Consider the following 27,661-nt stretch of genomic DNA (forward strand, 5'->3'; position numbering starts at 1 on the left):
CACTGTCTGGACCGACTTTTCCACTAGTCCATTGGACTGTGGAAAGTGAGGACTTGACGTTGTGTGGACAAAGTCCCACTCTTCGGCAAAGTGTCGGAAACTTGCATTGTAAAACTGGGGTCCGTTGTCTGTGCAGACCTCGCTTGCCACGCCATGTCTGGAGAATATGGCTTTCATACATGTTATCACAGCATCTGCAGTGGTGGTGTACAGTCTACAAACCTCTGGATACAGGGAGTAATAGTCTGTGACTACAAGATAGTCCTTCCCTTGACATACGAATAGGTCAGCGCCTACCTTCTGGTAAGGTCTGTCTGGCGCTGGGTGTGGCTTTAGTGGTTCTATCAGATTGCTTGCTGGATATTTCAGGCATATTGTGCTGTTTGACACCTCATTTGTCACATCTTGGTTGATTCGTGGCCAGCACATCACCTCTCGTGCTCTTTTCTTACATTTTTCAATTCCCAGATGTCCTCCATGGATCATTTTTAGCATCTCTTTTCTCAGACTCTTTGGGATAATTATTTTACTTCCTTTGTAGATGATGTCTTCGACCACTGATAGTTCCGCCCTGCAGTTCCAGTACTCTGCCATGTCAGGTGAGCAGTCTTGCTTCATGTTGGGCCATCCATCCAAGATGCTTTTCCTCAGTCGTCTCAGTGTTTCATCTTTGTTTGTCTCAGTCTTTATGAGCTCCATTTTTGCATCTGCTATGGGCAGTGCACTTGTGATCATGTCCACGTAGGCGTTCACTTTTTCATCCATTTTGGTGTTTGCGGGCTCTCTTGGGTCAACAGCTCTGGACAACGTGTCTGCTGTATACATCAGCTTACCCGGGGTGTACGCAACATTCAGTGTATAGCGTTGCAGCCTGATCATCATTCTTTGTATTCTAAGCGGACACCCATTTCGTGGCTTTTGGAACAATGCAATCAAGGGCTTATGGTCAGTCTCTACACTGATTGCTTATCCTGACACAAACTGGTGAAATCTTTCACAGGCGTATGTGATGCTGAGCAGCTCCTTTTCTATTTGAGCATATCGCATCTCCGCACCTGCCATTGAGCGCGATGCATATGCAATAGGTTGCCAGTAGTCATATTTTTGCAGAAGAACGGCACCGAGCCCACTCTGTGATGCATCTAATGATATCTTGATGGGTCTCGCTGGGTCATAAAACCTCAGAACTGGTTCCTCTGTGAGCAGTTTCTTTAGATCGCTCCATGACTTCTCATGCTCATGATTCCATTCCCATTCTATGTTCTTTTCAGTTAGTCATCTCAGTGGCGCCATCTTTTCTGAGAGGTTGGATATGAATTTACCCATGTAGTTGATCATTCCATTAAACCTCTGCACGTCCTTTTTGCATTGTGGCTTTGGCATATTCTCAATGGCGGACACCTTTCTGGGATCTGGTCTGATGCCCTCACTGCTAAGGATATCTCCCACGAATGTCAGTTCTGTCACCCCGAGCTGGCATTTCTCTCTATTCAGCTTCAGGTTCGTTTTCCTTGTTGCTTCCAGCACTTTTTTCAGTCTCTCGTCATGCTCAGTTCTCGTGGTTCCCCATACTATGATGTCATCCATCGATGTATCAACTCCCTCCAGGTGCTCATAGATCACATAGATAGTTTTGTGATGCACTTCAGGAGCTGAGGCAATGCCAAATGGTAACCTTAGGAATCGGTATCTGCCAAATGGACTGTTGAACGTGCACAGTCTTGAACTTGCCTCGTCCAGTTTCATCTGCCAAAATCCTGATGATGCATCTAACTTGCTGAAATACTTTGCATTTGCAAACTGTGCCATGATTTCCTCACATGTAGGAAGCTTGAAGTGCTCTCTCTTTATTGCTCTGTTTAGATCTCTTGGATCCAGGCAAAATTCTGAGCTTTCCATTCTTTTTGTCCACAACTACGAGGGAACTCACCCACTCAGTTGGCTCATCTATCTTCTGAATCACGTTCAGGCTTTCCATCCTGTCCAACTCTGCCTTCAGTTGCTTTTGAAGAGCAAATGGAACTTTTCTGCATGGATGTATGACCGTTGGCATACTTTTATCTACTCTGATCGTGTATTCTCCTGGAAGGCAGCCTAGACCCTGAAATAGGTCGTTGTACTCTTTCATGAGTTCATCATAGACTGTCTCTCCTTCGCTTTCCACAACGAGGACTCTCTTTACCAGGTTCAGTCTCTCACAGGCTATTAAACCTAGTATGGCTTGCACATCCTTTGGCACCATGATTAATGCTAGCGTGTGCTCTCTGTCCTTGTGTGTTACTTTGACAATGCATCTTCCTTTCACTGGTATATCAGTATCTGAGTATCCTGTCACTTTCACTTTTATTCCATGTATCTTTGGTCTGGGTCTAATTTTCTTAAAATCAGTCTCTGATATCACATTAACTTGTGCTCCAGTATCCAATTTAAATGGAATGTGTATGTCATTCACTTTTAGTGTCAACATCCAGCCTCTTTTTTCTTTTTTCTTTTCAGACATGACATCCACATAGAACTCCTCTATCTCGCTTTCATCTACTGCATTTACCTTGCTTTGTTGCGCTTGGTTCTTACAGCAACGGGCATAATGGTTGTTTTTGTTGCAACTATTGCATTTTTTACCATATGCTGGACACTTTTTTGGTGGATGCTGTGTACCGCATCGACTACATGACTTTCGATTGCCCCTTTCATTTTTGTTCGCTGGCCACGCCTCTTTATTCACATTGGCGCTCGTTTTGTTAAACAGTTTGTGTCCGTTCTTTCTCACTGCATCCACGTTGCAGCTACTGTCACTGAACAGCTCCTTTGCCTGCGACTTCACAGTCTCTGTAGCCCTACACAGTGCTATGGCTTTTCCCAGGTCTAGATTTTGCTCTCTGAGCAGTCTTTCCCTTAGACCATTATCTGGAATACCACACACCAGTCTGTCTTTTATCAGCGAGTCTGTCAGTCCCCCAAATTCACATGTTTTGCTTCGGTTTCTCAGTTCAGTCACATACTGATCAATAGTCTCACCCGTTTTCTGTACACATGTGAAAAATCTGTGCCTCTCAAACGTCACGTTATGTTTAGGTATGCAGTAGGCCTCAAACTGTTCCATTATTTTATCTAGCTTCATTTTGTCTCCATCAGCAGCGAATGTGAAGTTGTTATACACCTCCAACGCTTCATCACCCACGACATGTAAGAACACTGACGCTTTCATTTTATCACTTTTCTTGTCAGCTCCGATTGCCGCTAAATACAACCCCAAACGTTGTTTGAACCTCCTCCAACTTTCAGCCACATTACCTGTCAACTGAAGCTTTGCCGGTGGGTGTAAACCTTCCATTTTTCACTTTGTTAGCTATTCTCCAAAGGAAAGTAACGATGTTCTCTTTTGGCTTGCTAGTATGTGGAGAGCTGATTTCGCTGGGTTGCTTGCTTGCCACTATCTCAGCGATTTGCTAACTTCAGATTTTTCCTCTTCATCTCTTTCAATCACTTCTTCTGACACCATGTATTGATTTGTATGTGGGTTCAATGACGACACATTCATGAAAGAGAATGTCTTTTAATCTAATGTGTCTTCAAGCATGTTAACAGTTTTACAGGAGACACCATCTTAGAGATCCATCTAAAATGAAACTAAAACTAAACTCTCTCTCTCACATGCCCTCTGCTGGTAAGGCATAAATAATCAAACAGGCAAATATGCTGGTAAGGCATCATAATCAAACAGGCAAATACCATCACTATTTGCTGATATCATTACACAAAGTAGCTACCAAGCCAGGAAAATGCCGATTCAACTTCATAAATGACCAATAGCCAGGGTATTGAAGCCATTACGCAAGGAGACAACCGCCCCAAAAGCAGTTAAGCTAAATGACTGTAATCACCTTAGACGAGCCCGCCAAAATTAAACAATGAGCTCGACCTGATTTGGCACGCAGATAAGGAAGAAAAAACCTGTATAATTGTAGGCCCACCAGTAGCCAAGCTCTCTTCTCTTCTCTTCTTTTCTCGTCCCGCGCTGACACCGAGGACGCCCACCATAACACCGGGGGCCAAACGCACAGGAGAAGAGGGCCAGCCATCGGGGCATGATGAAGAATAGAGCCAAACAGCAAGATCAAGGTAACAGAACAGCGGGGCAGGCTCAACCGAGGACAGCTAGGCCGCAACCATAGCCTTACACGACCAAGCTGACATCGAAGGCCACCAACCGAGCCCAGCCGCAACGAAATTCGATGACCAAACCACCACAAGAAAAACAAAACCCGAGGTTTCCACTCTACAACCTAAGGTATCCAACAAAAGACTTTGCTGTCCCTATTTCTACCAAAAGAAAAGGGGACTTACTGGACAAATCCATAACCGCGCCCGTACCGCATCAGCGGACTCAACCCAACTGAAGGACCTTTGCAGTTCCCAAAACTGAGACCACGTGGGGATGGCAGGCCCTAAAGGACACAAAGAGTGAGCCCCAAAACCGCAACTGGCTTAATTGACAGGCTTCGAACTGTCAAGGAAACCCCATTGGTGAGCATAAATCCCTGGCCCCTCTTAGCTCAATCTAGTTAGGTGTTGGGGGTGGGACAAGGTTAGGGGGATTATTAATGTGATTGCCCCCTCGTTGTGTCGTGTGTTCCCCATTCCCAACTAAGTGCACTTTTATATGTCTGTAATTATCCTAGTAATTTCCAGTTTTGTTATATTGTTGTGCCTTTAATAAAATTACGGTTTTCTTGTACCAAACCAGGTGTCTACTCTAATTCTGCATCACCGCCTGTAGCTAAGTCCGGTGTCTAGAATCCAGGGGTGTGGGAGCGATTCAAACCGATCAGAGACAGTCAGGGGCAGAGCTGACTGGGCACAAACCACCCCCTACAGAAATGGCGACCACGGCAGGACACCGTCAACAGGGGTGCGATACAGTAGACAATGGTTCAGAAGAGCAAAGCCTGATGGAGGAAACGATTTCTGATTATGTGTTCAGCAAGGTGAATATCACGAAGAAGTGGATCACCAATCTGTTAAAGGCTGGGCGTCCGGTAGACGCTGCAGCTAAGTGGGCAGAAGGGAAGGATCACAAGAAATCCCTAGAGAAGGCAGTCTGGCTGATGTGCTTCAAGAAGCAGGTCCAGCTTTTGGACAGGCTCGTTGAGGCACAGGCAGCCGAGATACGGGAGTCAGCCCTGGAGGTCCAAGACAGGACTCTAGCGGGGGAGAAGTTAGTTGTAGCATTGCAAGCCCTAAACCTGGAAAGGGTACAATTAATGGGGGAACATAAGGCCAGGTTGGAATACCTACAGTGCCAGGTCACCGAGGCCAAGAACAATGAGCTGAGGTTGTGGGAGAAGAATGCCTGCCTAGCGAGACAAGTAAGAGAACAGGAGGAGAAAGTAAAAGATATAAAGGCAGCCTGTAAGTTAGCGAGCGAACAGGGGTTTGAAGATACAGATCATGGCCCCTGCAAGGAACAGATAGAGAATCTGGGCCTTGCCCTAAGAAAGGCAAAGGTCATGGTGTGCCTCATAAGCCCGAAAGCAGCCCAGGCGGATTTTACAGGGAACGAGGGGAGAACAGTTCAGACATCACAGGTAGTACCAAGGGATGACCCGGTTGAGGAACAGGAGGTCCCACGACCACCACCCGTAGCGCCAGGTTTTAGCAAAGTCTGGCAGCAAGGGGGGATGGAGTTAGAGGTAGAAGCGGAGGTGGAACAACCCCTGCAAGAGAGGCTGGAGCCAGGGCCGATGTGCCCAGCCCGGCAGTGGAGGTTTGGCCCACCCGCTAATGACGGGGTGGAGGGACCCCTCCAAAATCAGTTCGTAGTACCCTACGGCACCCAACAGCTTAGGGCTATGGTGAGCCATATCCCAAAGCTCACTGTAAAAAGGGACCCCTCGGTCCACTTCAGGGAAGCGGAACAGGCAGCCAGCATCAACGAATGCGATGATGCTGAGCAGACCAAAATGTTGCTGCTCTTTTTGGAGGGTAAGCTCCTCCAGTCCCTCTCTGACCAGTGTTAGAGGGGGCAGTGTGCATATGGGGAGCCCAAGGATGAAGTTCTGGAGGCCATGGGGATGAATGAGGGAAGTTCTTTCTCCCGTGTGGAGAAGACAGTGCAGCTCGCAGGGGAAACCCCGCAGGCTTTCGCGGACAGGTTATGGCCGGTATATAGGAGTGCCTGTACAGGGGCACCTAAACGGGCATTCCTGGACCGGGATCAGCTGGCCCATTGGCTCCGCTGCCTGGTGGCAAACAGCTTGCCACAGGTCCGGGCCAAGGCGGAAGTCTGGTTTGACACTAAGAATCCCCTGACCACCGAACTTACGGTGATCAGACAGTTGATCCTAGTGTATAGGAATGGTAGGGGAACTGATGCACACCCACCTAAGGGGAAGGTGCATGAGGTAAAACCCAGACAGGGTAGGAAGGAGTGGCATCAGGAAGGGAATAGGCCTTCTAGCACAAAGCTCAATTGCTACTGGTGTGGGAAGATTGGCAACTGGAGGAGAAAGTGCAAAAACCCTTGGAAGGACAACAAGGGAAATAATTCCACAGCCCCAGCCCAAAAGACAGAGACAGGAATCCCTCTCACCACGGTCGAGTCATTTTTGGACGCCCTGAGGTCCTCATTGACCGGCAAAGGGAGAGTAGCAGCCACTACCGGTGCTCTGACCCCATCAGCTCCATCCAACCCACAGCCCTGACTAAAGCCAGCGCAGCCTGCTTACCTGTGTTCCCTTCAGCACGATGTATGGAAGAGACCCCTCGTGGAGATGGAGGTAGAAAAGGTGAAGGGGACCTATCTGTTGGACACAGGGGCATCATGCACCATGATCCATTCAGCTAACCCCCCCACCTCGCCTCTCTCTAGCGGGGTCCAATACAGCCTGTCGGGATTCACAAGCAGAGAACAGGCCGGCTCATTTTCCATCCCGCTTTCCATTCGTTTAGGAACACTCCGCTCTAAGTGGACTTGTATCCTAATGAAGTGGGAAGTGGAGGGGGGAAAGGGGATCCTGGGAGCCGACTTTATTGTAGGCCACGTGATCCTGGTGGATTTACGAAATCATTGCCTATGGGGGCAAGTACAGGAATGGAAGGCGGAGTAGTAGTCATCCCAGGGAAAGAAGGGAAGGAGACCCTGTGCACCATGAAGCCTAAAGAGGGTTATAACCTTGAGCTCATGGTCAGCAATACTACAAAGGAGTTCCAGGCATTTGTGCAAGCCCACCTAGCCATCTTTGCCACACATAAACACGACTGTTGGAGGGTCAATGGTTTTGAGGTCAGCGTAGCCGGGGACCCCATGGCCCGACCACAAAAACAGTACAACTTCTCCAGGGAAGTGGAGCCAGACATGGAAGCAGCCATGTCCTTCTTAGTACAGCAGGGGGACCTGAGACCGATAGCCACCCACGTAAACTCTCCACTGTGGCCGGTTAGAAAGCCGGACAACTCCTGGAGGGCCACGGTGGACTATCGGGTGCTCAACAGCAACATCCCAGCCTGTGCACCCACGGTAGCAGCAGTTGCCGGCCTGATAGGAAGAATCCCAGCATCCGCGACCACTTTCACGGTGCTGGATATTTTCAACGGGTTTTAGTCCATCCCTTTTAGGAGGTAGCACCAGTACAAGTTTGCCTTTACCTTTAAAGGGCAACAGTACACCTGGAACTGTTTGCCTTATGGCTTCCACAATAGTCCCAGCATCTTCCACCAGTGCATGGCAAACAGTTTAAAGGATTTCAGCCAGCCGAGGCAGCTGGTACAATATGTGGATGACCTGCTCCTATACACAGACACGGGAGAGGAGCATGGCCCACTGCTGCCCGAACTACTGGAGCTGCTCAGGTAAAAGGGTTTCAAGGTGAAACCAAAGAAAGTGCAGATCGGCCAGCAGGAGGTGAAATTCCTGGGCCTGACCGTACGCACTGGGGAAAGGGCCATAGATAAGGCTAGAAGGGAAGCGGTACAGGGGTTACCAGTCCCCAACACAGTCACGGGTGTGAGGTCGTTTCTAGGGCTAACCGGGTACTGCAGAGACTTTATTGAGGACTATGCAGCCACAGCAGCCCCTCTGCTCCGACTCCTACACAAGAGAGTGGAGTGGGCGTGGGATGAGGGTTGCCAGGCAGCATTTTTCAGGCTCAAGAAAGACCTGCAGACCGCACCAGCTCTAGGGGCCTTAGATGGGGGAAAAGAGTTCTTCCTGGAGGTAGCAGCCAGCGGGGACAGCCTGAGTGCTGTGCTGCTCCAAGAGCGGCATGGCAGGCTGAGGCCGGTGGTCTACTCCTCCAGGATACTCACGGATGTGGAGAAGAGCTACTGCAAATGTGAGAGGCACCTCTTGGCCACACATTGGGCTGTGAAAAGATCACTGATCTTCACAGGCACCTCTCCCATCACCCTCCTCACCCATCACGCACCCACGCAGATGCTCCTGGACGGGAGAATCAAAGATGAGACAGTGAGCAGTGCCCGCATTGCTTGCTGGACCCTCCTCCTCTCACAGATGGACCAAAAAGTAAAAGGGCTCTGCGAGCTAAAGCTCGCAGACAACTTGGTATATCCTGGAACTGCCCACCGGTGTTCCGTAGAAGGGGTTTGGGAAGTGGACATAGGTTTACGGGCCGGGATACATCCCACAGGCCGCGAAATCTATGTGGACGGCTCCAGCACAGTATCTGCTGGTGAGCGACTCACAGGGTGTGGAATTTATGACCCAGCGGCAAACATTGCCCTGGCGATTAAGCTCCCCAGCACCATGAGTGCCCAGCAGGCTGAACTGTCCGCGGTAGTGTACGTCATTACACACCCCAAAATCTTCCCCACCCCATACATGATCTGCTCAGACAGCATGTTCACGTGCAATTCGTGTACGGAGTACCTGGCCGATATCTGGTTCCGTCGACGGGAGACCCCTCACAGTGAAACCCCTGCTGGAGAAAATCTTAGCAGCAGTGGGGGAGGAAGGGAAGGTTTTCATCCATAAGATGAAAGCCCATTCCTCCACAGAACCCCGTAGTCAGGGCAACCAGCAGGCTGACATGCTAGCTAAGGAGGGTGCCTGCACATGCACTTTCTAGTATCAATATGGGTCCAGTCCTGTAGCAGCAGTCAGGGGTAGGAATGGGACACCAGGAGGTTCAGGGGTAGCTTTAGCCCCGGAGCTTAAGACAGTCCAAATCCAAGACCCCGTCCTCAAGTCAGTCCTCAGTGCAGTGACTGAGGGAAAAAGGGTAGAGGGCCCTTACAGCACAGCAGCCCTCTCGGTGAAGGAAGGCATGCTGTTTAGGGGAGAACAATGGGTAGTACCACAGCAGCACCAGAGGGAATTCCTTCAACTGGCCCATGAGGGTCCAGCAGCAGGGCATCCCCGGCCTGATACCACCTGGCAGCGGGTGGAACAGGCGGGATGGTGGCCAGGAATCAGGGAAAATGTCTACGAGTTCTGCGCCGGCTGTCTGGTGTGTGCTGCTAACAACCCTAATCCTCACAAAATGAAGGTACCTATGGGGCACATCAGGAGGGTAGAGGGACCATGGCAGTCGATACAGGTCGACTACATCGGGCCCCTGCCCACCGCCCAGGGAGGCTATAAGTACTGCCTAGTCCTGGTAGATATGTTACATAAGAACATAAGAACATAAGAAATAGGAGCAGGAGTAGGCCAATCGGCCCCTCGAGCCTGCTCCGCCATTCAATAAGATCATGGCTGATCTCATCCTAACCGCCAATCCACTATCACAGAACCATCTCCAGAATCTAACAGAATTAGACACACGAAATAGGAGCAGGGTCAGCCTACACGGCCTCTGGGCCCGCTCCGCTACCCACAGGGCCATGACCGATCCAAACCTAGACTCATGTCCAAATTCCTGCCCGCTCCCCGTAACCCTTAATTCCCTTTACTTCTAGGAAACTGTCTATTTCTGTTTTAAATTTATGTAAAGATGTAGCTACTACAGCTTTTTGGGGCAGCATATTCCATGGACCTACCACCCTCTGCGTGAAGTAGTTCCTCCTCATCTCAGTTTTGAAAGAGCAGCCCCTTATTCTAAGACTATGCCCCCTAGTTCTAATTTCACCCATCATCGGGAACATCCTCCCCGCATCCATCCGATCCAACCCCTTCACAATCTTATATGTTTCAATAAGATCGCCTCTCATTCTTCTGAACTCCAATGAGTAGAGTCCCAATCTACTCAACCTCTCCTCATATGTCCATCCCCTCATCCCTGGGATTAACCGAGTGAACCTTCTTTGCACTGATTCGAGTGCAAGTATGTCTTTTCTTAAGTATGGACACCAAAACTGTATGCAGTATTCCAGGTGCAGTCTCACCAATACCTTGTACAACTGAAGCAATACCTCCCTATTTTTATATTCTATCCCCCTAGCAATGAAAGCCAACATTCCATTGGCCTTCTTAATCACTTGCTGCACCTGCAGACTAACCTTTTGAGTTTCGTGCACCAGGACCCCCAGATCCCTTTGTACTTCGGTATTTTCCAGTTTCTTGCCATTAAGATAATAACTTGCTCTACGATTTTTCCTGCCAAAGTGCATAACCTCACACTTTCCAGTATTGTATTCCATCTGCCAAATCTCTGCCCACTTACTTAGCCTGTCTATGTCCCCTTGCAGGTTTTTTATGTCCTCCTCACTCACTACTTTCCCTCCCATCGTAGTATCATCTGCAAACTTTGATATGTTACACTCGGTCCCCTCCTCCAAATCGTTAATATAGATTGTAAAGAGTTGGGGACCCAGCACTAACCCCTGCGGAACACCACTAGTTACTGATTGCCAGTCTGAGAATGAACCATTTATCCCAACTCTCTGCCTTCTGTTAGATAGCCAATCCTCTATCCATGCCAGAATATTACCCCCAATCCCGTGATTTTTTATCTTAAGCAATAATCTTTTGTGTGGCACCTTGCCAAATGCCTTTTGGAAGTCTAAATACACTACGTCCACTGGTTCCCCTTTATCCACCCTATATGTTACTTCCTCAAAGAACTGCAGCAAATTTGTCAAACATGACTTCCCCTTCATAAAACCATGCTGACTTTGTCCTATTAAATTATGATTATCCAAATGTCCTGTTACTGTCTCCTTAATAATGGACTCCAATATTTTACCTACCACAGATGCTAGGCTGTGGTAGGTATTGAGGGGAAGTGGCACGTTGCACACAACCCACAGTCCTCAGGGATTGTGGAGAGAATGAACAGGACCTTGAAGGAAAGGCTGAGGAAAGAGATGGTGGACTCGCCTTGAAAATCGGCCGAGGTCCTACCGTTGGTCCTGATGGGGATCCGGGCCAGCCAGTCAAAAAGCATGGGGTACTCCCCACACGAGCTGATGACTGGCAGGGTTATGCGGACTCCCAGCCATGTGCTAGCCCCGGTGCTCACAGAAGGTCAGCTCAGGGAGGTAAACCGGGACAGGTTCACCAGGAACCTCTTTGAGCACCTGAAGCATGTCCACGGGCAGATGGCTGGGAACATGGGAAAGCAGCATCGGAGTAACCGATTGCTGGTAGAACCCCAAAAACACCACGAGTGGGAAATAGGGGATCAGGTTATGGTGAGGAATTTTGCTCGGGTAGGAAGTCTAGAACCGTTATACATGGAGCCCTACAGCATTGTAGACAAGGCCAGCCCCATGGTATATGCCATTAAGATGCCTCGGTGCACCAAATTGTTCCATATTAATCAGTGTAAATTATTTAAACCCGAGAGGAGAGAACAGCCAATTGGAGCAAGGTCTGAGGATAGAGATCCTCAGCCTGCAGCAGGAGCAAGTTCACAGACTGCACAGGCAGGCGCAGTGGCTTGTTTTAGGGAAGGGGCCATCCCGCCCACCGCTTGGGACACTCCCCCGCTCTTCTGGGATTTCGATGAGGTGTGATGTGAGGGCGAAGACACTGCCCCTGACCCAGGTTTAGATGAGGTGGGACGTGAGGGCGAAGACCTCGCCCCTGACCCAGGTTTAGATGAGGTGGGACCTGAGAGTGAGGACCCTCAGCCCGCAGCATCAGGCTGCGAAGGGCTACCTGCCCCTAGCCCAGGTTCAGGAGAGGTAAAGCCTGAGGAGAAAAATGCTCAGCCAGCGGTGGTGGAAAGCCCACAGACCGCACCGGAGGGGGCAGTGGCTCAGGTTAAAAGCCCACCAGCCAGAAAAACCCCACCCGCCAAAGTCACCAGAAGATTCCCATGAACGCCCCAGCCAAGGAAACCGTGGTCACCGGCTCCCCAGTTTAAAAGGGCAGCCTCTTGAGTCAGGGATCGGTCTGAGGGCAGAGGTCCCCAGCCAGCAGCCACAAGCTGTGAGGGACCGAAAGTACAGGACAGTGCAGCCACACCGAAGGGAGCGGGGTGCCGCAGCCCGAACAGGGATTAGGCTGGCCGCCCGGAGACGGGCGGCGGACATACATAGTTATGCAATTTAAGTGTGATATTGTTAAGTTTGGGTGTTTAGTTTAAGTTTAAATGAGGTGATTGGTAGTTTTAATTAAGTAGTGGGATTGTTAAGAGTGTTTGTATTGAGTCGAGGTCGCGAGACTCGACTATGCTTCACCCAAGCCAGAGAATCTCCTCGGGACCTGGCTATATGCTCTTGTGTCTCTTTGCAGGAGAGGATTTCAAGATGAAGGGGGGCGTACTCCTACTCGCCCCGATAGGAATGAGCACTGGGAAGCGAGGTGACGTGGAGGATTCTCACATCTATGGGTGCTCAGGAGAGAGAGCACCAATCGTTACCGATGGAGGTGGTGAACGGGGTGTGGAGGAGCTTGCCATTTACTTCCACAAGGGAAGGTGGCCAGGGTGGCTGGGGTCCAATTTGACTCAGTACTCCAGCCAGACCGGGTTCACGTATGGGGAGGCCTCCATCCTGTGCCCCAGGGTACAGGTCATTGCTACAAAGGTCAGCGTCACCGTAGGGAAACGTTTATGTTTAAGCTGCAGGGGACAGATTCCTTTGGATAGGTGGTGGTGGCTCAGAAAACTGAGCAAGGATATGGGAAACCCCGCAGTCGATTGGGAACGATTGGGGAACAATACCCATCGGATGATTACAGGGATTCAAGGGGGATTGAGTGTGTTCTGGGACAAGTGGTGGGAACCGGATCAGGGGATTTATGTCTGTATGTGGGGGTCAGAGAAGGTCTGCCCCACAGGCATATCCATCATTTTCCACCGGCAATGGCAAGATGGCGACGAGGGGGTGGAGTGGGATTCCAGCCTGCATGCGTGTGCGGTCCCATACTCCCCAATCCCAGTGAATGCCACTGAACTTGTGACCCGCCCCCGAAAGCCCCTGCCCATGACCCAGGCAGCAAGGACACACAGGGAGGGGTGCCCTGCCACCACCAAGGGACCAGGGAATGGGGAATGGGCTTGTACTAGTGCCGACGGATCAGCTGCTATACCAGGTGGTAAACTACGCGGTAGCTTCCGTGATCCTGAATCTTACCAAGGAACACTTACCTGAGTGGTGCCCCAAAGAGACAGAACAGCTATACCAGGCCCTGTTGAAAGAAATGTTTAGGAAATTCTATGAGTTCGATTTTGCCAATGTAGACACAACAGAACTGTACACTACACACACTGAGTATTTTGCTAATGCGGGGAGACAAAGATGGGAAGCCTGGAATGATGTTTTCACAGTGTTTAACACAGGATCCTCTGTCATAAACAGCTTGGATGACATAGATTTGCAGACACAGATAAACAGCCTAAAAACACAATTGCGAAAAATCCTAATGGATGAAAATACAGTAGTAGGCTCAGAGTTACACGAGGTCCAAGACATGATGGTCCATTTAAAAGAGATCATTGCTGAGCTGGAGAAGCACGCAAAAACTGTAAATGCCCTCATAAGAGAGGACGGAAATCCTTCAGATCAGGCTGCACAGAACGAGGTGTGCATACTGTATGGGCATGGTTGCTGGGTGAGGGCTGCAGTAACCTGGAGGATTTAAAACAAGGTTTAGTCCCCTCCTGGATCAGCAACAAGCACCTTGCAGCCCTCCATCCATTTGAGAATGCATTGAGCCCGTGCCAACTCCGGTTAGCTTCTGAGGCCTACCCTGTCCCAGTAGATTGTGGACGTTCCAACCACACTATCATGGGGATAGTAGTGAGGATGCCGGTCATGGGTGGGACAGCCCGGCCCGCACCGGTATAAAGGGTAGAGAATATTGGAGTCATTCAAAGGGGTGCACATATCCGTTTCACAGCGGTCCCACCTTATGTCATAAAGTGGGAGCACGCTATGACAGGTACTGACATCTTGGGGTGCTGGAGCCGGGGAGCACACATAATACTGTGTCCCCAGCACTTGAACACCTATTCAAAACCACAGTGCGGGTTTAAAGCTGCTGGTGCGAAATCTATAAACTGCACCATGGAGGTAATGGTACAAGACCATGTTCCCCCACAGGTAGCATATATAGGCGATGGGACATATTGTGTCACCACAGGTGTGCCCCACTACCAGCATGGACAGCATAGCTGGTGTCCGGTAAGTGACAGCAGTTTCTGCTTTAAACCCGAGGAAAAGTTCAAGTGGCCCAGGAACGAATTGTCCCCATTCCTGAACCCTCCACTGTTCACCTCACTGTAAAGGAGACTTTCACCAACCTGCAGAAATATGTAGCACATTTCAGCTACGAAATCCCTCCTCTCCCAGAATATCTTACCAAAATACTAAAAGCAGTAATAGTCTCACAGAAACATTTCTACACTCTGGAGCAGAAGACAGTAGAGATAGGGGCCAAAATATTGGACATTGTAGTTCCAACCTGGTGGGACATTTTTGAAAACATAGAGGTCCCTTCATGGATTAGACTGGCTTCCCACATCCTCGTGGTTTGCCAGCTGGGAATAGTATTGTACCTAGTGTGCACTCAGTGCAAGGGAAAAGGCCAAATACTAGAATTCTGAAACCAAAGGACCTGGAAGGAACATTATGTTAAGGTGGAGGGAAATACACCTGTTTGAATTTTTTTGTGTTTCTGAATAAAGATTGTTTTTTTTTTTGTTTTTTTGTTATTTTCGATAAAGACTTTCGAAGTGTTATTTTAATAAAGATGTATGTATACCAAGTGGTGCAGGGGTGTTGGACCCCCTCCATGCTTGGATGTATGTGTAAATAACTGTATTCTGCCTATGTATGCTTATGTGCACTACATTTTAAAGAATGGGAAATGCATGTTTCATGGGATCATATATAGTTAATCACAGGGTAGGTTGACTTTGGAGGGTCGGGAATTTTGCTCACCTTGAAAGTATGATACTTAAAGCGAGTTTAGTATCAACAGGGGGGAGTGTACGGTTCTCAAAATTCCCACATTCACCAAAAGTTGCTAAGAAAGGGACCCTGATTTTGGACAAGTTATTAAAAAGGGTACCCAAAAGAAAATGGCTTCTGAAACCTCGTGACAGAAGCCTGCAGGATTTTAAAAAGTAAGGCCCTGCAAAAAGCAAGCCCATTCAAAGCTTAGAAAAGAAACCTGACATGCACGGACCTGTGAAAGACTTTGTCATTTCGAAAGCAAGACAGCTAGATAAACACAGAATATGCATTCTTCATCTTGGAACAGATCAACTCAAGATAGACCTAATCTTGAGGCCATTAACTTTTGCGTAAATAATCAGTTACAGCTCAAAGTAGCTACCAAGCCAAAAAACACTGATTAAACTTCATAAATGACAAACAGTCAGGATATTGAAGCCATTAAGCAAGGAGACAACTGCCCCAAAAGCAGTTAAGGTGAATGACTGTAATCACTTTAGACGAGCCCACCAAAATTAAACAATGAACTCGACCTGATTTGGCATGTAGATAAGGAAGGAAAAACCTGTATAATTGTAGGCCCACTGGTAGCCAAGCTCTCTTCTCTTCTCTTCTCGTCCCGCACTGACACTGAGGACGCCCATCATAACACCGGGGGCCAAACGCACAGGAGAAGAGGGCCAGCCATCGGGGCACGATGAAGAATAGAGCCAAACAGCAAGATCGAGGTAACAGAATAGCGGGGCAGGCTTGACCGAGGACAGCTAGGCCTCAACCACAGCCTTAAACGACCAAGCCGACATCGAAGGCCACCAACCGAGCCCAGCCGCAACGAAATTCGACGACCAAACCACCACAAGAAAAACAAAACCCGAGGTTTCCATTCTACAACCTAAGGTATCCAACAAAAGACTTTACTGTCCCTATTTCTACCAAAAGAAAAGGGGACTTACCGGACAAATCCATAACCGCGCCCTTACCGAATCAGCGGACTCAACCCAACTGAGGTAAGTTCGCAGTTCGCAAGACTGAGACCACGTGGGGATGGCAGGCCCCAAAAGACATGAAGAGTGAACCACCAAACCGCAACCGGCTTAATTGACAGGTTTCGAACTGTCAAGGAAACCCCATTGGTGAGCACAAATCCGTAGCCTCTCTTAGCTCAATCTAGTTAGGTATTGGGGGTGGGATAAGGGTAGGGGATTATTAATGTGATTGCTCCCTCGTTGTGACATGTGTTCCCCATTGCCAACTAAGTGTACTTTTATATGTCTGTAATTATCCTAGTAATTTCCAGTGTTGTTATATTGTTGTGCCTTTAATAAAATTACGGTTTCCTTGTACCAAACCAGTTGTCTACTCTAATTCTGTATCGCCGCCTGTAGCTAAGTCCGGTGTCCAGAACCCAGGGGTGTGGGAGCGATTTGAATCGATCAGAGACAGTCAGGGGTGAGCTGACTGGGCACACACCACCTCCTACAAGTAGATAGTGAGGGTTGGGTGGAGGTGTAAGGTAAGTTAGTGTCCTGGGGAGGTCTCTTCTGCCCTTCGCAAGATTCGCAAAATTTTCACATTTCCCCCAAGGTAATGATTAGTAAAAGGGACTCTGCATGGACATTAAAAAAAAAAGCGTACCCAAAGATGGCGTCCACACCTCGTGACCAATAGCCTGCAAGATTTAAAGCTTGGACTCTGTGGCACAAGCAGCTTTTGGGGAATTCAGAACCTAAAATGCAGTTTCTGTGAAAAAGGACTTTGCATTTTGGAAAGCAGACTCAGGACTTTGAATATGCAGTAAGCCAGAATGTAGACAGATCAAAGCCAGTTAGGCCTTTACTTGAGGCCATCAAATTGTATGCATAAATAATCAGAAACAGCTTAAGGAAGCTATCGAGGCTGAACAGGCCGATTAAAATGCATTAATAACAATACAGCTTAGACATCAGGACAGTAGGTGCAATAAACGGCCACCTAAAAACAGTTAGTTTAGATTGCTACAATTCTTTAAACTAACCTGCCAAAATTGGAACAATGAACTAACCTGATATGGCGCGCAGATAAAGGTTTTGTAAGGAGTATAACTGCAGGCCCCGGGTAGCAATCTCTCTCTTGACTCTTCCTCTCCTGCCTTTGTCCCTGCTCTCGTGGCTCCGGCCTCTTGTGTTGCCGCTCGCACTCGTGCCCTGTCCTCGTGGCGGGTTCTCTCCCCATAGCAGAATTTTCAGTAACTAAGGACACCATACCAATAGCAGGGGAGGGGAACGAGACCCAAGTCCATAGCCATCCAGGACGCCCAGGCCGCACAAAGGGGCGAGACGAAAGTGAGTAGGAAGTCCAGGACTTGTACAGTAACTGAACGAGACGAGATGATAGGAGACAAAGAAGATGGTAACAACTCGATAAGAGCAGAGCAGGGCAGCGAAAAACATATTGATGAGGCCAAGCATCTAGTTAGAAGTTGGCGCTTGGCAAGACGAACATTCCTTGTTGAACACTGCGAAAATGCAGCTGGCCATGCCACGACGAATATACTGGCATTCTTAAGCTTGGGTAGGAAAATCTAGAGAGTTAAAACTGCCAACTGCCCTGTAGGCACAATGTTGCCGCCGACAACCGCCCGAGGGAGAAGAAGAGGAGAACCCATCGCGACGAGACGACGAAGGCAGCCGAAGGGAAGAAGGTGAGTCGCAGTAGCAGACCCAGCACCGCGCCCCTGATGACCACGTGGCGACAGGGCACCTAGAAGGACCAAAAACCAAACCTCAAAACCTGCATTCGTCAAACAGTTGGTTTTATTTTGGATTGGTGAGCATGAATTCTGGCCCCTCATAGCTTAATCTATTTAGGTATAGGGGTGGGATAAGGAAAAGGGGATTGGTAAAGTAATTGGTTTTCCCTCAATGTGCCGTGTGTTCCCCATTCCCTGCATCAGTATAATTGTAGTGTTATATGCCTGTAATTGTGTTTTATACTAGTAATTTTCTCGTAAGGCTGTGTTCTCGTTTCTGTTTCAATAAAATCTTGGTTTGCTTACACTGAACCACCTGTCTATGTGAGTCTTTCTGTATCACCATCTGTACCTAAGTCCGGTGTCTAGAACCCAGGGGCGTGGGAGCGATTTGAACCGCTCACAAACTGTCAGGGGCATAACTGACTGGGCGCACGCATCACACCCGCCACCCCCTACAGAATGGTGACCGCGGCAGGACACCGGCAACAGGGTTGCGATAGAGTAGACAATGATTCTCCTGAGCAAACCATGATGGAGGAAAGGATTTCTGATTATGTGTTTAGCAAGGTGAATATCACTAAGAAGTGGATCACCACTCTGTAAAAGGCTGGGCATCCGGTAGATGCAGCAGCTAAGTGGACAGAGGGAAAGGAACACAAGTAGTCCTTAGAGAAGGCAGTTTGGCTGATGTGTTTTAAAAAGCAGGTCCAGCTTTTGGACAGGCTCGTTGCAGCACAGGCAGCCGAGTTAAGGGAGTCAGCACTGGAGATCCAGGATAAGGCTCTTGCAGGGGAAAAGTTATGAGTAGCTTTGCAGGCCTTGAATCAGGACAGAGTGCTTTTAATGGGAGAACACAAGGCCCAGTTGGAATACCTATGGTGCCAAGTCACTGAGGCCAAGGGAAATGAGTTAAGGTTGTGGGAGAAGAACACCCACTTGGCAAGGCAGATTAGGGAACAGGAAGAGAAAGCACAGGAGGTAAAGGCCGCTTACAAGCTAGCAAGCGAGCAGGGGTTTGAGAAGGTAGACCACGACCCCTGTAAAGAGAGGATAGAAAATCTGAGGTGGGCCCTCCGGAAGGCAAAAGGCATGGTATGCTTCATAAGCACAAAGGCAGGCCAGGCAGATTTTATGGGGAACGAGGGGAGGACAGTTCCAACGTCACCGGAAGTGCCTAGGGACGACCCGGTTGAGCGAGAGAAGATCTCACGACCACCACCCGTAGCGCCAATTTCACCGAGGTTTGGCAGCAAGGGGGGGGTGGAGCCAGAGGTGGAGGTGGAGGTGCAGCAACCCCCGCCAGAGAGGTCGGAGCCAGGACCGATGTGCCCAGCACGGCATCGGAGGTTTGGCCCACCCGCCAATGGCGATAATGAGGGACCCCTCCAAAACCAGTTCATATTACCCTTTAACACCCAACAGATTAGGGCTATGGGCAACCATATCCCGAAGCTTTCCGAAAAGGGAGACCCCTCAATTCACTTCAGGGAAATAGAGCAGGCAGCCAGCGTCAACGATTGCGATGGCGCTGAGCAAGCCAAGATGCTGCTATTCTCCCTGGAGAGTAATCTCCTCCAATCCCTCTCTGATGAGTGTAAAAGGGGGCAGAGCGGGTAAGAGGAGCTTTGAGATGCAGTTCTGGAGGCCATGGGGATGAATGAAGGAAGTCCTTTCTCCCGTGTGGAGAAGACAATCCAGCTCCCAGGGGAAACCCCGCAGGCTTTTGCGGACCAGCTGTGGTCGGTGTACCGGAGGGCCTGTCTGGGACACCGGACCGAGTGTTCTTGAACGGGGATCTCCTGGACCATTGGCTCCGTTGCCTGGTGGCGAACAGCTTGCCACAGGTCGGGGCCAAGGCAGAAGCCTGGTTCGACCCGAATAATCCCCAGACCACCGAACTTACGGTGATTAGGCAGCTCAATCTGCCCTATAAAAACGGTAGGGGAGCCGATGCACACCCACCCAAGGGGAAGGTGCATGAGGTAAAACCCGGACTGGGTAGGAAAGAGTGGCGGCAGGAAGGGAATAACCCCCCCAACACAAAGGCGAATTGTTACAGGTGTGGCAAGGATGGTCACTGGCGGAAGCAGTGTAAAAACCCTTGGAAAGATAACAAGGGAAAGAATTCCACAGCTCCAGCCCAAAAGGCATGGCAGGAATCCCTTCCGCAGAGGTCGAGTCACTTTTGGACACCATGAGGTCATTATTGACTGACCAGGGGAGAGTAGCAGCTGCCACCGGTGCTCTCACCCCGTCAGCCCCATCCAGCCCACAGCCGTGATTAGAGCCAGCACAGCCTGTTTACCTGTGTTCTCTCCGGTATGATGAATGGAAAAGACCCCTTTTGGAGATGGAGGTAGAAAAGGTGACGGGGACCTATCTGTTAGACACGGGGGCATCATGCACCTTGGTCTACTCAGCTAACCCCACCACCTCGCCTCTCTCTAACGGGGTCCCATACAGTCTGTCGGGGTTCACAGGTAAAGAACAGGCTGGCTTGTTTTCCATCCAGCTCGCCATTCGGTTAGGACCGCTCTGCTCCAAGTGGACCTGTGTCCTGATGAAGTGGGAAGTGGAGGGTGGGAGGGTGGAAGAGGGGTCCTGGGGGCCGACTTTATTGTAGGTCACGGGATCCTAGTGGATTTGAGAAATCATTGCCTATGGGGGGCAGATAAAGTAAAAAACGGTGAGGTAGTAGTAATCCCGGGAAAGGAAGGGAAGGTTACTCTCTGCACCGTGAAGCCGAAAGAGGATTATAACCTCGAGCTTATGGTCAACAATACCCCACCAGCGTTGCAGGCATTTGTGCAGACCCACCTGGCCACATTTGCCACACACAAACACGACTGCGGGACGGTCAACGGATTTGAGGTCAGCGTAGACGGTGACCCCATGGCCCGACCACAGAAACAGTATAACTTCCCCAGGGATGCAGAGCCAGGCATGGAAGCAGCCATGTCCTCTTTAGTATAGCAGGGAGTTCTGAGGCTGATAGCTACCCACGTGAATTCTCCGTTATGGCCGGTCAGAAAGCCGGACAATTCCTGGAGGGCCACGGTGGACTATCGGGTGCTCAATAGTAACATCCCAGCCTGTGCACCCACAGTAGCAGCAGTTGCCGACCTGATAGGAAGTATTCCAGCATCCGCGACCACTTTCACGGTGCTGGATATTTCCAACGGGTTTTGGTGCATCCCTTTAAGGAGGGAGGATCAGTACAAGTTTGCCTTTACGTTTAAAGGGCAACAGTACATGTGGAATTGCTTGCTTCAGGGCTTCCACAACAGCCCCAGCATTTTCCATCAGTGTATGGCAAACAGTTTGAAGGATTTCAGTCAGCCCAGACAGTTGGTTCAATATGTGGATGACCTGCTCCTGTTCACTGATTCGAAAGAGGAGCATGGCCCACTATTGGCCGAACTGCTGGAGCTGCTAGGGCAGAAGGGTTTCAAAGTGAATCCCAAGAAAACGCAGATCGGCCAGCAGGAGGTGAAATTCCTCGGCCTGACCGTGCGCGTTGGAGAAAGGGCCATAGCTAAGGCGAGGAGAGAAGCAGTACAAGAACTACCAGTCCCCAACACAGTAATGGGTGTGAGGTCATTTGTAGGGCTAACCGGGTACTGTAGAGACTTTATTGAGGACTATGCAGCCACCGCAGCCCCTGTGCTCCGACTCCTACACAAGGGAGTGGAGTGGCTTTGGGATGAGGGTTGCCAGGCAGGATTTGCCAGGCTCAAGAAAGACTTGCAGACCGCACCAGCTCTATGGGCCATAGATGGGGGGAAAGAGTTTATCCTGGAGGTAGCAGCCAGCGGGGACAGCCTGAGTGCTGTGCTGCTCCAAGAGCGGCACGGCCGGCTGCAGCCGGTGGTCTACTCCTTTAGGATACTCACGGATGTGGAGAGGAGCTAATCCAAATATGAGCGGCACCTTTTGGCCACACATTGGGCTGTGAAAAGATCACTGATCTTCACAGGCACCTCTCCCATCACCCTCCTCACCCATCACACACCCACCCAAATGCTTCTGGATGGGAGGATGAAGGATGGAACAGTGAGCAGTGCCCGCATTGCCGCTGGACCTTGCTCCTCTCACAGATGGATCTGAAGGTGAAATGTCTCTGTGAGCCAAAGCTCACAGCCAACCTGGTATATCCTGGAACAGCCCACCGGTGTTCCATTGAAGGGGTTTGGGAAGTAAACATAGGTTTACGGGCCGGGTTACATCCCACGGGCCGCGTGATCTGTGTAGACAGTTCGAGAACGGTATCTGCTGGCGAGCGTCTCACGGAGTGCGGAGTTTATGACCCAGCAGCGAACATTGCCCTGGCGATTAAGCTCCCCAGCACCATGAGCGTCCAGCAGGCTGAACTGTCCGCGGTGGTGTACGATGTTACACACCCTCAAATCTTCCCCATCCCCTAAATGATTTGCTTGGACAGCATGTTCATGTGCAATTCGTTTACGGAGTAACTGGCCATTTGGTCCCGCCGTGGATACACCTCCGCCGACGGGAGACCCCTCACAGTAAAACCCCTGCTGGAAAAGATCCTAGCCGCAGTGGGGGAGGAAGGGGAGGTTTTCATCCACAAGGTGAAGGCCCATTCCTCCACAGAACCCTGCAGTCAAGGCAACCAGCAGGCTGACTTGCTCCCCAAGGAGGGTGCCCGCACAGGCACTTTCTGGGACCCATTTGGGTCCAGACCCATGGTGGCGGTCAGAGGTAGGGACGGGACCCAAGGCAGTGTAGGGGTAGCATTAGCCCCGGACCTTAAGACGGTCCAAGCCCAAGACCCCGTCCTCAAAGCAGTCCTTAGCGCTGTAGCTGAGGGAAAGGGAGTAGAAGGCCCGTACGGCACAGCGACCCTCTCCGTTAAAGAGGGCATGCTGTTCTGGGGGGGGAACAGTGGGTTGTGCCGCAGCAGCACCGGAGGGAATTCCTTCAACTGGCCCATGAGGGTCCAGGAGCGGGACACCCCGGGCCTGAGACCAGCTGGCAACGGGTGGAACAGGTGGGATGGTGGCTGGGACTCAGGGACGATGTGTGCGAGTTCTGTGCAGGCTGTCTTGTGTGCGCTGCAAATAACCCTGACCCCCACAAAATGAAGGTACCTATGGAACACATCAGGATGGCAGTCAATACAAGTTGATTACATCGGGCCCCTGCCCACCGCCCAGGGAGGCGCTAAGTACTGCTTAGTCCTGGTGGATGTGTTTAACAAATGGGTAGAGGCCTTCCCCTGCAGAACAGCCACAGCTCTGGGTACTGCCCGAATCCTGGTCCGGGAAGTGTTCTCAAGGTGGGGACTACCACAATATGTGGAGTCCGACCAAGGGACTCACTTCACCGGACAGGTGATGCAGAACACCCTTATGCTGCTAGGCATTGAGGGGAAATGGCACGTGGCCCACAACCCCCAGTCATCTGGGGTTGTGGAACGTATGAACAGGACACTAAAGGAAAGGTTGAGGAAGGAGACGGTGGACTCGCCCCGTAAATGGGCTGAGGTCCTACCGTTGGTTTTGATGGGGATCCGGGCCAGCCAGTCTAAAAGCACGGGGTACTCCCCATACGAGCTAATGACTGGCAGGGTTATGCGGACCCCCACCCATGTACTAGCCCCGGTGCTCATGGAGGGTCAGCTCAGGGAGGTAAACCGGGACAGGTACGCCCGAAACCTCTTTGAGCACCTGAAATAGGTCCACGAGCAGGCGGCTGGGAACATGGGAAGGCAGCATCGGAGTAACCGATTGCTGCTCGAACCGAGAAAGCACCACGAGTGGGAGGTAGGAGATCAGGTCATGGTAAGAAACTATGCCCGGGTAGGAAGTTTGGAACCATTGTGCTTGGGGCCCTACAGTATTGTAGATAAAGCCAGCCCCATGGTATACCCCATTAAGATGCCCCGGCGTACAACATGGTTTCATATCAACCAGTGTAAGCTGTTCAGACCTGAAAGGGGAAAACAGACATTTGTGGTAAGGTCTGAGGATAAAGATCCTCAGCCTGCAGCAGAAGCGAGTTCACAGACAGCACAGGCAGGTGCTGTGGCTTGTATAAAGGGAGGGGCCATCCCGCCCATCGAGTGGGACACTCCTCCACTCTTCTGGGGTCCAGACGAGGGGGAGGGACTTGAGGGCGAAAACCCCGCCCCCAACCCAGGTGTGGAGAGGGAGGGACTTGAGATCAAAAACCCCGCCCTGGACCCAGCCATGGGACCCGGGGGCGGAGACTCTCAGCTCGCAGCAGCAGGCTGCGAACAGTTACCTGTCCCTAGCTTGGGTTCAGGAGAGGTCAAGCCTGAGGGAGCAGCGGTTCGGGTTAACGGCCCACCAGCCAAGAAAGCCCCACCCGCCAAAGTCCCTAGAAGGTCCCCAAGGACGACCCAGCTGAGAAAGCCATGGTCACCAGCTCTCCAGTTACCAAGGGCCGCCCCTCAAGTCAGGGGGAGGTCCAAGGACAGAGGTCCTCAGCCAGCAGCCACGGGCTGCGAGGGACCAACAGTGCAGGATGGTGCGGCCATGCCGGAGGTAGTGGTGAGCCACAGTCCAACCAGTAATTTGCCTGGCCGCCCGGAGACGGGTGGCGGATGTACATAAGTTAGGTATTTAGACGTTTAGGTATTTAGCTTAAGTTTGGGTGTTTTAGCCTAAGTTAAGTAAGGTGATGGGTAGTGTTAATTAAGTAAGGAATCTACTAAGAGTGTATATATTTGAGTCGATGTCGCGGGACCCGACTATGCTTCACCAAGCCAGAGAATCTCTTGGGGACCTGGCGGCATGTTTTTGTATCTTTTTGCAGAAAGACTTTCAGGATGAAGGGGATCGTAATCCTATTCACCCTGATGGGGATGAGCGTCGGATCGCGAGGTGACCTGGAGGACTCACACATCTATGGGTGCTCAGGAGAAAAGGCTCCAGTGGTGACTGCCGGGAGCAGCAAACAAGGCACGGAGGGACCAGCCGTCTACGACCACGAGGGAAGAAGGCCCGGGTGGTTGGGATCCAACTCCACCCGGTACTCCAACCAGACCGGATTCACCTATGGGGAAGCCTCCCTCCCCTGCCCCAATGTACCGGTTGTGACCTCATGGATCGGGGTCACTGAAGGGAAATGCGTGTGCCTGACCTGCACAGGACAGATGCCCCTGGGAAGATGGTGGTGGCTCAGGAAGCTGAGCACAGACATGGGGGATCGCACCGCCGACTGGGAACGGATGGGAAACGACACCCACCGAACGGTCACCGGGACCCTTAGAAGGGACGAGTGTATGTTGGGACAAGTGGTGGGAATCGGGACAGGGGATCTATGTCTGTATGTGGGGGTCGAAAAGGGCCTGCCCTACGGGCGTATCTATCATCTTTTCTGCAGCCTGACAGGATAAGGGGAAGGGGGTAGAATGGGATTCCCACCTACACACATGCATAGTCCCACCGTGCCCAGCCCCAGTTAAAGCCACTGAGCTGGTGGCGTGCACCCGAAAGCAGTTGCCCACGACTCAGGCAGCAAGGACACACCGAGAGGGGTGCCCCACCACCACCAAGGGACCAGGGAATGGGTTGGTACTAGTACCTACCGATCAGATGCTCTACCAGGGGGTACACTAAGCGGTAGCCTCCATGATTTTAAATTTCACCGAGGTACATTTACCAGAGTGGTGTCCCAAAGAAACAGAGCAACTATACCAGGCCCTATTAAAGGACATGTTCAAGAAGTTTTATGAGTTCGATTTCGCCCATGTGGACAAAACCGAACTGTACACCACAAACCAAGAGTTTTTGGGTAATGCAGGGAGGCAAAGAAGGGGAGTATGGAATGATGTTTTTATTGCGTTTAACACTGGGTCCTCTGTCATCAACAGTTTGGATGACATAGAGCTACAGACCCAGATAAAAGGTTTAAAAACACAGTTAAGGAAGATATTAATGGATGAGAACAAGGTAGTGGGCTCAGAGTTGCATGAGGACCAGGCCATGACGGGCCATTTAAACTCCATAGCGGAGTTGGAAAAGCACGGAAAGATGGTAAATGCCCTCATAAGGGAGGACAAAAATGCTTCTGACGAGGCTGTGCAGAATGAGGTGTGCGTGCTCTACGGGGCATGGTTGCTGGGCAAAGGCCGCAGTAATCTGGACGATTTAAAACAGGGTTTAATCCCCTCCGGGATTAGCAACAAGCACCTCGCAGCCCTCCACCCATTTGAGAATGCATTAAGCCCGTGCCAACTCCGGCTAGCTTCCGAAGCCTACCCAGTCCCCGTGGATTGTGGACGCTCCAACCACACAATCATGGGAGTAGTAGTTAGGATGCTGGTCATGGGTAGGACAGCCGGACCCGCACCGGTATACAGGGTTGAGAACATTAGAGTCACTCAAGGGGGTGCGCACATTCGTTTCACAGTGTTCCCACCTTACGTCATAAAGTGGGAGCACGCTATGACAGGTACTGACCTCTCAGGGTGCCAGAGCCGGGGAGCACACATAATCCTGTGTCCCCAGCATTTGAATGCCTATTCAAAACCGCAGTGTGGGTTCAGAGCTGCTGGCGCGAAACCTATAAATTGCACCATGGAGGCAATGGCACAAGGCCATGTACCCCCGCAGGTAGCATATATAGGAGGTGGGACATATTGTGTCACCACCGGCGCGTCCCACTACCAGCATGGACAGCATAGCTGGTGTCCAGGTGATGACAGCAGTTTCTGTTTTAAATTTGAGGCAGCAGTTCAAGTGGCCCAGGAGCGAATTGTCCCCATTCCTGAACCCTCCACTGTTCACCTCACTGTGAAGGAGAATTTTACGAATTTGCAAAACTACGTAGTGCACTCGGCTACGAAACCCCCCCTCTCCCTGAACACCTTACCAAAATACTCAAAGCCGTTATAGTTTCACAGAAACATTTTTACACTCTAGAGCAGAAAACAGTAGAGATAGGGGCTAAGATATTGGATATTGTGATTCCACCCTGGTGGGACATTTTCAATAACATAGAGGTCCCTTCGTGGATCAGACTGGCTTCCCACATTCTCATAGTTTGCCAGTTAGGGATAGTGTTGTATCTAATTTGCATTCAATGTAAGGGAAGAGGTCAGATATTAGAATTCCGAAACCAGAAGATCTGGAAGGAACATTATGTGAAGGTGGAGGGAGATACGCCTGTTTGAGCCTTTTCCTTGTATTCTGATTAAAGATTGTTGTTTTTTTTCTGTGTTTGTTGCTTTTTAATAAAGTTTCTTTGTTTTTTTGCGACACAGTTAACAAAGATGTATGTGTACCAAGTGGTGCAGGGGTGTTGGACCCCTCCATGCTTGCATGTGTGTAAAAGTCTGTAATTTATCCTATGTAAGCTTATGTACACTACATTTTCGCGGAATGGGAAGTGTATGTGTCGTGGGTATAGTAGATAGGTAATTACAGGGGAAGGTTGACTATGGAGGGTCAGAAAATTTTGCTCACCTTGTAAGAATGATACTTCAAGCAAGTTTTAGTATCACAGGAGGGAGTGTAAGATTCGCAAAATTTTCACATTTCCCCCAAGGTTATGATTAGTAAAAGGGACTCTGCATGGACATTTAAAAAAAAGGGTACCCAAAGATGGCGTCCGCACCTCGTGACCAAAAGCCTG

Source organism: Somniosus microcephalus, chromosome 1 (genome assembly GCF_052327205.1).
Source record: "Somniosus microcephalus isolate GS21.2 chromosome 1, FLI_Smic_1.0, whole genome shotgun sequence".
In the NCBI taxonomy this organism is placed as follows: Eukaryota; Metazoa; Chordata; class Chondrichthyes; order Squaliformes; family Somniosidae; genus Somniosus; species Somniosus microcephalus.